Below are 12,147 nucleotides of genomic sequence, written 5' to 3' on the forward strand. Positions count from 1 at the left end.
ACCACTCAAGCACTCATAAGTTCTTGGTTTCATTCACGATTTTATCCATTTAACATATATCAAACACTCGGCCCACTCTAATCCTCAATCGACCCAACATAAGAAAACAACACTTGACCCAACAAACAAATAAAACTCTCAGCCCAATACCCATCAATTACTTAAAGGCTTCGATTAACAGATGCACTTACAAAAAAAAAAAAAAATAGTGGCCGACACTTGAATAAAAAAAAAGATTTATTTCATCCTTTTCTTCACTCGTTTTTGCTGAAGTAACATGAATTCATCATTCCTTTATTTTCATTAAACAGAAAAAAAAACAGTAGCAGAATGATGATGATGATAGCGATTTAAATGTTTTTCGATGGTGCCGGTTGTGGTGGTTGTTCGAGTAGTAGAAATAAGAGAAAACAATGATGAAGGTGATGGTTTTCGATTGAGCTAACGAGAGAGAGAAAAGGGAGAGGATTTACGGTGGTAGCGATGGTGTTCATGGCGGTTGCAGAGAGGTGATGGACGATAATGATGGTTAGGGTTTGTGGTTTTGTGATTCGAAAAGAAACAGAAAATAAATAAATAGAAAAAATATGCGTTGACTATGGTGGTGAATGAATCAGTCATTTGATGGTTCAAGGAAATAGATGAGCATCAATTTTTGAATGCTTTTAGGGTTGGTTCGATGAACAGTTGCAAAAATATATATACATATATATTTATAAATGAAGATGGGGATATGATGATGAGGTTAGTATTCTTCTTCGTGGGATTTTGGGTTCTCGGACATGAATACTAACAACTGTAGTTGCAGGTTTCAATGAGATAGTTGTGGTGGTATTTTGTAGTTGTTCCTGGTCGACATCAAACACCAACAGTAGCATAGCTCCAAAGATGTTCGGTTTTTGAGCTTTTTGGACAGAAACAGTGATTTGCAGGTGGTTATTCATAGTTGTAGATGGTTGAGAGGTGGTGGATGTGGTTGTGAGTGACGGTTTAAGATGGATGAAGGTGGTTCATGGAAGTGATTGTACGGGTGTGGTTAAATGGTGAGCAAAGATGGCGTTGATTGTAGTTCGAAGGTGGTGGTGATTACCGAAGGTAGAGGTGGTTCGATGGTGATTGTCGCTAGGATGGTGATTACTAGGGTAGTGGTGGAGATCATCAACGATGGGTGGTCATGGTGGGTTTTATGGAGGAAGGTAACCGGTGGTGGTTTATGGTAGTGAGGATGGCGGCCTAAAACAGTTCACGAAGAAGATGTTTCTTGTGATAGTGATCATACAGTAGGAAAAAAAAATATAGAAGGTAGTGAATGTTAATTTTGTTGTTGTTTGCAATATATCAATACATATATAATATATAATGCGTAGATGTTAATTGATGAGAAGAAGAATAAAAAACAGTAATATAAATATTATAATAATAATAATAATTTCACTCAAACAACAATAATGAAAGAACTGTATTCGAGCAGTTAAGCAGCCCTCTAACTTGTTTCTTTCTACCGACACTCTTCACGGAAAAATATATCGTACTCCGTTGTTTACTCAGTGGCGAATAAAAGTCTTTGGAAAAATCTCAAAATTTTAAATTAAATAGCTTTATTTATTTTGATCATTATGGTATAAAATTTGCTCATTTATTATGAAATAAAAATTACATTAATTATTCACTCCCAACCCTAAGTAAAATATAAAAAGTTTTAAAATTTAACAAATAGCTCCTAAATACATTTTTAATAAGCCTAAAATTTATAAAACCCATTTTCGTATCACCGTTTATTTTAAAATTACATAAATCACCGTTTATTTTAAAATTACATAAGTTTGAATTTAACTTGCTTAATATCAATCGAAACATCAAACAAGTATTACAATTATTTAATATTTATTTTTTTTATATACTTTATTTATATTTAGAGATATATTTTAAATAATAATTATTATAATATCCTATTTTTATTTTATTAATTTTTAATAACAACAACATATAAAACTTCAAATTATATTTTCAATTATTATTTATATCTATATATATATGTATATACACACACATATATCTATTTACGATTAATTGTTCGTGAATCGTCGAGAGCAGTCGAAGGTCAATGCATTCATGTAAACTGTTTCAAAAGTTTTGAGACTCAACATTATAGACTTTGCTTATCGTGTCGGAAACATATCAAGATTAAGTTTAAATTTGGTCAAAAATTTCCGGGTCGTCACAGTACCTACCCGTTAAAGAAATTTCGTCCCAAAATTTGAGCGTGGTTGTCACAGCTAACGATAAATATGTTTTCATGACGAATATGAATTGATAAAATAGAATTTTATCATCATTGAGTAATACGAAAAAGACAATTCAGTTACTCGAAGCGTACAAGTGAAGCTATCATAAAAAAGTGAAAAGCGTCGTCCTAACTTTTGACGTAGCCAAGATTGAATTCCGGAATTCAGGGGATTTAAAAGAAAATCTTGGAAATCTATAAGATCTGATTCTTCGAGATTTATTTAAAATTAGGATCCTCTTTAATTTAATGCGATTATCTGACTCGATTGCTTTGTCTGGTATCTTCTCTATAAATGAACTTCTTCTGTTCTATAATTTTCACCACTCCAATTCTTTCTTTCTCGATCCATACTCTCAAACGATTATGAAAATGCTTAATCCAGTTCTGATCCTTGTCCTCATCCTTACTATCGCAACATTCATTCTCCTTTTCCAACTTCCACCGGAGGAATCTGTTTTCTACTACTTCGCTCTTGGGGTTATAGTGTTTTTGATTCTCCCGTGTCTTTATGTTGCGATAAACATTGATATACACGGTTTGTGATTTCTGTGTTTGTGATCGGCTTTATATTTTTCTTTATATTTCGGAGCTCTATGCTCTTGTTTTCTCTTCCCGACTCCAATTCAAGCGAATAATGGTCCAGAATTCGTAAGTATGGAACTTCGAATGAACTTAATGTTCTAAACAAGAAAGAACGTAATCGCACGATTTTATTTGTCAAATTATCAGAATCATTGAGAATAGAACTATCAAGAATATATTTTCTTGATATGTTCATAGGTTATTTAGAATGAAAGAGTTATGTAGCATGGCACATGATGTGGGTAAGATCTGTGAACCTTTATCACGTTCCATTAGAAATTCAGTATGACTTACTGTAATATAATCACGTTGATCAAGTGTCATTATATTATACTAACTCATGCTTCAATTTCCAACACTACTCCAGAAATCATTCATAATTTAAACTCGAATTTTAAAGAAATTTAGAAACTAAGTGGTTTCCTTTATGATGTAATACGGATAGCACGAAGAGATAACTAATTTCGGACAAGAAGAGTTATGAAAATATCCTCAGAAATATTGAAGATATTTATGATGATATTTTGGGATTTCTAAGTTCGATGGTTGATGAAGAAAGATTTTCCGCAAGATTTTAACATAAGTACGGAGAAAGATATTCGTTGAAGATTTCATCGGATCCAGAATTACCTGGATTCTTTGAATATATGTTATGGTCTTTGTATTTGGCCTTGGTCTCCTTCATGGTTTGCTCAATCTGTTTTTCAGTACCAAATTTTCTATCGAGCATTCCCAACACTCTCTTCTTTATCATCAAAATTTTGACCGTTTAGACCATCTACAATTTTTCTGTTTTCTCTGCATTTAATGCTACGATAGCTGAATCATCGGTTATCATTCCGAAGTGGTTTCAAGATAATTGTGTTTTTAGATGATTAAACGCTGATGGTACTATGGTGGAGTATAAAAGGTTCCCCGGTAACAATAAAAGAGCACGCATATATATCAAGGTTACAATAAGGTTGGTTCAAATGAAAAGTTGAAGTTGACTTGTTGGAGCTGTGACAAAATTGGCTAATTTGAAAAGGGATTGCAAAGTTATTTTCGGTAATAATAACGCTAAAGGAATTTGCACATCTACGCGTTAAACGTTTACTCAGTTTTCGAGATTTTTCAGATGCATAACTATCTGTATCAATCTTTTCTTCCGTAGGTAAAGTGCGGCTGGTTCATCCTTTCGATTGAGGTTTTTTTTTCTTTCAATAATCATGAAAGGTTTGAACGCAGATTGTAATCGTCAAGATACAAATGAGGATTAAGATGAAATCAAGTGGCAAACTTGAAGATATGTTTAGTTTCATATGTTATAAATAATATTTTAATTCATTTTAATTGTCCAACTAGTGGAGGACCCGCGAATTCGCGGGATTTTTTGAGGGATGAATCACAATTACCTTCTATGCATCATTATATTTTACATGGTATTTGTTCAGTTTATTATAAAGCGATACAGTTACAGTAGTAGTGTTAGATGACTTATAATCGATACATATACAAACATTCATGGAACAATATGTATCTTTTTACTACATAGCAATAAAAAGATAGAAATCGCTAAAGATGGCAATCACTTACATACATATAGAAAATGTTAAGATAACATAAGTACAATAGTTTTAATAGCCCGTGCATTGCACGGTGGCTATAAAGAGTTGGCATAGTAGTACGTTAATATTCGTACATATTGTATGTATGTGTTATACATTAAGTACATGTTGTATCTGTTACTAACAATATGTTAAATCACGCATGCTTCATCTACATGGTTAATGATAAAAGAAGACGGTCAAATACATGTAAACGTTATGTTAAGTCACGCATGTTACATCTACATACTAAATTTTATAAAAATAATGCAGATGTTGAATGAACATCAAAGGCCAACTGTTTGCACGATTTGTATATATGAATATGTACCTTATTTGTAAAGATGTAAAAAGATAAATATATAAATCATTATTACCATTTGATCTCACTGCTGACCATTATAAGCATTCAAATTAGAATACCATATTATTCAAATAACATGTTATAACATTTAAAAAAAAAAAAAACAGGGATTAAACAGATAAATAAAAGGCTTTTCACCGAGTTGTGAAATGGCCAATACAAATGAGCCCACGAGCTGGGAATACAATCAGAGCTTTTATGCTTACAAACAAAGCTAAAGCATTTTTCTAGGCCAACAAACTACCACTATGGCGTACAAAATTAAACCACAAAAATACCTACGAAATAAACTGAAATCGCCATGAATACAACACCGTAAAATAGAAACAAAGGCTGTGAAGACCGACCATATGTAAAACTAATGAGTCGCACATACTTTAGCCAAAGTGACAATATTACTCCTATTTTTAAAATCACTTGTGGTTGAGAGTACGTGTTTGCATCCATCATGGAAAGATTTGAAGGTCCGGGTTCATGATTCCAAGCATGACCCATATTGTCATCATAAACAGTTCTAGGCATCTCAAAGTTGCAATTCGTTGCATTAATCCAGGAACCCTCGCATAGTCGTTGATGATGTGTCAGTCCTCATTTATTTTGGTTGTGCAAAATTGATATTACCGTTCGGATGAAACGGGAATTGGTCATTAAAATCTGGTCTCAAGTTCGATGTACTATACAGTTCAGCTAAACCACCATCTTGCGTTGTGCGGTTGACTTTTCCAGATCCATCCATTTCTAGGTCTTTGATAGAACCAAACAAACCAGAATAGTTCGGAATGGAAACCCCGGAACATTCCCCATCTCTTAAATATAAACTATAAGGTAGAGTAATGTTTAAAATGATTGTATTACAGTAAGGTATTAGCGTTAGCTTTCACAATATATATATATATATATATATATATATATATATATATATATATATATATATATATATATATATATATATGAACTAATATAAAAATTTAACATTGTGGACAAAAAAGAAAATGATTAGGTCACACTTTGTAAACTTTGCACCAAATTTTTGTTCATCCTCACGAAAGTCAGGTGACATCATAGTAATTGCATTTAACTCATCTTAAATGGGACTGTTGGCTAACATGTTCCAATCAGAATAGTCTTTTATCAGGACAATTACAATAATGCATTCATAGTAAGTTCAATACATGATGTTATAATTCACTTATATAATCATAATTATAGTGTTTAGTTAAATTATAGTTCATACTCTGGGTTGAAGGTAGAGATGGGATGAACAAATTCGTTTATAGTAGTAGTGTTGCATGACTTTTTTATAAATGAATCATCATTGACTTTTAAAAATCATCATTATAAATATTATAGTGTTCGTAATTTTTTTAATAGATCGATTTAGTTATAGTAGTAGTGTTGCATGACTTATCAGCAATGTAACTATTTATAATATAAAAACAATATGTATAGAATAAAATTGAAAGTCTTAACATTTGTAAAAAAAAAAAAATTATGTTGTAGTTAATATTTTCGTGTAGTTTCCCACAAATTATTCCATAATTGTAATCGTTTAACATGTTTATAAACTGTAAACATAGCGAAAGTTGTTTGTTTTAGTAGTAATGTTGAATTACTGATAATAAATAAAGCAAGTTATAACCTGGAAAAAAATTAACAAAAATGAAAACCATAATAATGCAAGACAGATAGAACGACGTTGATGATTCATTTAAACTATTCAATGTCTAAAGATTTGACTCATTGTTTAAACATTGTAGCTAAGGATGTGTTTGGCACGTAGCTTATTGGAGCTTATGGAAGCTTGAGCTTATGATTTTAATAAGCTCCAAGTCATAAGCTTCGTTTGGTAGACAAAAAAAGTAGAGCTTATGAAAATCATAAGCTCTGAAAAAATAAGCTACTTGTAGTAGCTTATGAAAAAAAGTAGAGCTTATGAACTGAAAAATAAGCTCCAGCTAGTTTACCAAACATTTATAAAAAATAATAAGCTCCAGCTACCAGCTTCAAAAATAAGCTCCAGCTCCAGCTATAAGCTTCAGCTCCAGCTCCAGCTACTTTACAACAAAGACTAAAATAAGAAATTCAAAATATATTCTAGTGGCAATCTCTAATGGCAAAGTTTTATTTGTGATACTATATCCGTAAGATACTCTATGGATCATATAGTTTAAGTGTTAACATGAAATTAGGTTGTTTCATATAGTTTAAGTGTTAATCAGTTGTAGAGATTTATGATGGTTTACTATTAACCATAATGGTTAAACTTTTGTAAAGACAGAACAACTGAATGACAACGGTTTACTATTAACCACAAAGGTTAAACTATTTTAAAGATAGAAAAACTGAATGACAACGGTGTATGATGTAATAAGTTGCATAACTTACCTTGTGGCGAGAAGCGGGACCTTTTCATAACATCTATTAGACAACTACGTACTTGGATAACTGTAGAAGGAAAAAAAATTCATGTTGAATATTGAGCATTGGTAGAACGGGTCGAAATTGACACCTTGATATGCATGATTCATGAAACAGACGGTAGAGGTGCCAATTGCGATCCTTTCAATTATAAATGTGCTGATTTGACTATACCTCAGACGAACCACTTGAATAATTAGCTAAATGAAAAACAATTAAGGTGTCAAACTGGACAAACATATGAAAGTCACAGTCTAGTTTAAAGATCAAGAAAAGTATTGCAGTACTGTTTTTGTAGTCATGCAACTATATCATTAACACATTAACTTTTTTATAAATATAAGATGGACAAATAAATGCTTTTATGGCAGTACCTGTCTCCAAAATGTAGCAATTTCAACCAATTATGTGAAAATGAATCATTTGGTTTAGCTTTGAATTGACAAGGGATAAAGCTAAAATACTTGGCAAAAATAATTAACAGTTTAAATGGCTTACAATCCAATCGATTTTGTAATCACATTTGATATATTGCTTATTAACGAATTTCTTTTCTAAAAAAAAATGATAATATATCACTTTGGGCAGGTCAACCCAACCTGTTCTAAACTGTTGCTAACCCAGCCATTTTGCCACCTATACAAGTATTTAACTATTAAATGGGAGCCTAATTCCAATCTCATGGACTTCAAAAATTATCAGACCAGGGCTTTAAAATGCATTATTTCATGTAAAAATAGACATAAAAGTTAATTAGAAGAATGTAAAAAGCTTACTAATGTTACATCTAATATGATATGGATGGAACATATTATAAAAGAAAATTACCTCACTAACGTTTCCACGTGGAAAACGCAACTGAACACTTCGAAAGTTGAAATTTCTATCAATCAAATAACACCCATTCCACGTTATTAACATCATATATCGTGTTCCATCAGCTTTCCATGTGGCATAATAATACTTCTGCCTCAAGAGTTGTAACTTGTCCCTAGATAAAAAACAATCAACAGTATAAGGACCTTGAAAAAAAGAACATTAACTACATAAACTGAATACGTGTATCTCGAAAGTTGAATATCAGTTACAAATCCAGATCATGCACACTCTCATATGTGTCCGGTTAATGGTAATTTACATTCCCTTTAACCAAACCACGTGTCTTCGTAAACTTTCTAGAGTATACATATGGACTTTCACCAACATAAATACTTGTACAAAATGACTGCAGAAATCATATATAAAAAATAATAATAATAATAATAATAATAATAATAATAATAATAATAATAATAATAATAATAATAATAATAATAATAATAAAAAATAATAAAAAATCATGTTTTAAGAGGTGGCAAATTGACTTATCGTATATTTCAAAAGAAGGAAAACAAATATTAAACGAAATGGGTACAGGTTATACGGTCAATGTGGGTCAAAGGTAACCCAATGTGTAGTATAGACATTCTAGATCGTAAAATTCGAAATTATAGATTACTATGACAATGCTACTGTTAATATGTACATTAATTGTTGTTAAATAAATTAAACTTGTGACAAAAAGTGTGAGGTCAACCCAATGAACCTGCCTGTTTTGGCCCACACCAAAAACTCTTAATCTTGCCAATTACTCAAGCCACCAAGTTCACTAAATCTAATCATAGCAATGAACATTAATGAATATATGTCACATTTAGAGGTTGTAACAAAATAATCCTGACCCTTCAAAAGCATACACTCCTATGTGAAATGAACTTTAAATCAACATACACACAAACTGAAAAGCCATGGACATAAATTAAACCAAACCAGATAGATGCAAGAATCATGCATTATTCAAAAAAGGAGCATAAGATGATAGGAGTTGAAGTAAACAATACATGTTAAGAGAAACAGGGTGTGATCCAGGGAATTGTGGCTTTCCTCGTCCCTAAAAAACATTAAAAAAAATAAAAAAAAATTAAAAGTCATCTACTCACTGATAAATAAATAATCACAAACAAAACCATGCAAGAACCCAGGGTCTACATCTAATATTTCTTACTGCAAGGGGTATATAAGATTCTCTCTTGATTGGTTTTCATAACACCAATAGTCAATCTAACCGTCTTGATTGGTTTTAAAAGTTGGATTCGAAAGACACATTTCAATTTATTACTGACTAACAGATAAGGGATGATGGACAGGTTGCACGGGTTTGGTAAAGCATCAACACAAGTTCGGTTGAAATAGGCCATCCTTAGTTAATGGCAAAAATGGTTGACAGGGTTGGTTTGAGTTGACCTGCAAACATTTATGGTGCACTTTTTTCTACACAACAGCTTGTTAGTTATGACTATAAAAAGGATATAATTAAATGATAACCTTGGTCCCTAGAATAAGACCATTAAGAAGCCAGTAATTACAATAAAAGTAGACTTTAAGGGACCAGGTTCCACTCATTTGAGATTATACGCACCCCAAATCGACTTATCAATCAGTCATTACTGACATTGCCACCAATACTAACTCATGATAAAATTAACAAGTTACAAAGTCAAATACCATTTTGGATTGTCTATATTTTAGATATAAAACTGTAGAGAGCCAAATGAAATACTGATGGCATATCACAATCCCATATACTCTATAAATTAGTACCCAAACATCATTATCAAAGACAAACACATATGACTACCTTGTGTTGACTCGGCTTAAGAACTTGATAGCAGAACTGCCTCATTGACTCTATCTGATTATGGGGCACAACATCTCCTAATATATCATCATTTGTCATCTCACTTGCTTGCACATCATTGTCCTGCAAATCATACAACTGGAGAATTAAAACCTTTGTTTCATGTCGAAATTGACACCTTGATATGCATGATTCATGACAATGGGATATTGTACTGAAAACTATAACAGAATGAGGTTAATAAAAGACTTCTGAAATACAATAATAAATGTAACATCTATAATAATAATAGAAAATATAAAAGCAATATATCAATGTGACTAATCATTCTTTTTTGTTTACCACGATTGTCTTTGTTTCACACAAAAAATAAATAGGTACTCAAATTAAATGATATAGCTTTTGTTCAAACTCACATAGTCTGATAGTCACATGAGCACACCTACGTGAAACACAAACCAAATCAGCAACTTTATAAAAAAGACTGGTAATTACTTGACAAATAATTGATCAAATTAACAATTGTTGATTTAGTCAATCTAATACCTTTCATAATTAAGATCTGAAAACTAAGCAGCGGATGAATTAATCGATTGAGAAAAATTAGGGTTATTCACTAATATAATTCAGATCAGAATTACTATATACAATTCAAACAAAACGTATCAAATCAAGTTGCGTGAAATCAAAGCAAATACGTAATCAATAGTCAATTTAACAAAGCAATATCAGATATAGAGAAACACTGATTAACTAATTGTAATCAAATCATATACGCAATTGTAAAAATCAATATTGGAAACCCTAACCTTTTCATTCTTGACGCATCACACGAGAGCTTCTGGTCAAACCGCAAGAAACCTAAATTAGCCGATTTTCCTTGAACGTATACATGATTAAATGGTTGCGATTTGGTGGTCGATTTGAAAACTGATATTGTGAACCCTAATTAAAACTGGCGATTTGTGTGAACCCTAAATTAAACTGACTATTTGAAAATGAATAGATGGTTATGATGATGAAGATGAAGAAGCACGATGATGATGGTTTAATTGAGAGAATGGAAAATGATTTTTGAATCGCAACCTAATTGAATGCAGGAGTGTAGTGTAAGAAGGAAGAATGATGAAGAATGGAGCGTGTAAATGCAAATGAGGTTTCTTTGCTTGAACCCTAAAACCGATGCCCAACCGGCTTGTTTAATTTTGATGAGGGGCATTTTAGTCTGATTAGATGTTAAGGAAGGGTCTAATCACGTGATTAAGTGTATTATATGGTTAAGATTGATGGAGATCAACAAATTGGATGGCTAGGATTTATTTTTAAAATGATTTATCACTCAATTGTGTCTTTACTTTAATATATAGAGAGATATTATTAGTCCACAGTCGATAGTCCACAATTAATAGTCCAATATATAATATTCGAATTAATTAATATGTATTGTGACCCGTGTACATGTCTCAGACTCGATCACAACTCAAACTATATATATTAATGTAGAATCAACCTCAACCCTGTATAGAGAACTCGATCATTACTGCATATAGAGTGTCTATGGTGATTCTAAATAATATATATAGATGCGTCGATATGATATGTCAAAACCTTGTATACGTGTCCCGATATTTAAAGTGCGTAAAATAAATAACAGAAATTAAATGACGATAAATAATGTGCGTAAAGTAAATAACAGAAATTAAATGACGATAAATAAAATTGGGAGAATGTAAATTGCGATAATTAAATTGCGATAAATAAAATGTAACCAGTTAGCTAGGAACAATTAGCGTGGATTCTTAACAAGATTCTTCATAGTTAATTTGTTTGTTTCTAACAAATTTTATTTTGTCAAATGTTTTCTTCATTATGCCACTTGTTGGATTCTGATAAATCAAAATCCAAATATGAATTTGGATGAATATGGTTATTCTGTGGTGAACGGATTTGTATATCGGTGGATGTAAGTAGGATAGTAAATGACTGTTGAATCAGCTTCGAAGAATGTACAGTGGAACTTATTAATGTGAAATCTGAATATTCCTCGGATATTACCTACCCGTTAAAATATTTTCACAATTAACACTTTGTACGAAAGAATTTTTAATTACAATCTTTATGAAAACATATATACATATATATTTTCTTCAGACGTAATCATGGATTCATTGAGTTAATATGATATTAAACTCATTTGGTTTACCGTTAGAACTAGAATACATAATCTCTAAAA

The 12,147-nt window shown here is 31.5% G+C and overlaps 1 pseudogene; it reads right to left on the bottom strand.

Annotated features, from left to right (window-relative positions):
• Positions 1-5,411: 5,411 nt before the first annotated feature.
• LOC139864492 (cysteine-rich receptor-like protein kinase 15) overlaps positions 5,412-12,147 on the bottom strand; it is a 47,222-nt pseudogene continuing 40,486 nt past the window's right edge.

The sequence above is a fragment of the Rutidosis leptorrhynchoides genome, chromosome 8 (genome assembly GCF_046630445.1).
Source record: "Rutidosis leptorrhynchoides isolate AG116_Rl617_1_P2 chromosome 8, CSIRO_AGI_Rlap_v1, whole genome shotgun sequence".
NCBI lineage: Eukaryota > Viridiplantae > Streptophyta > Magnoliopsida > Asterales > Asteraceae > Rutidosis > Rutidosis leptorrhynchoides.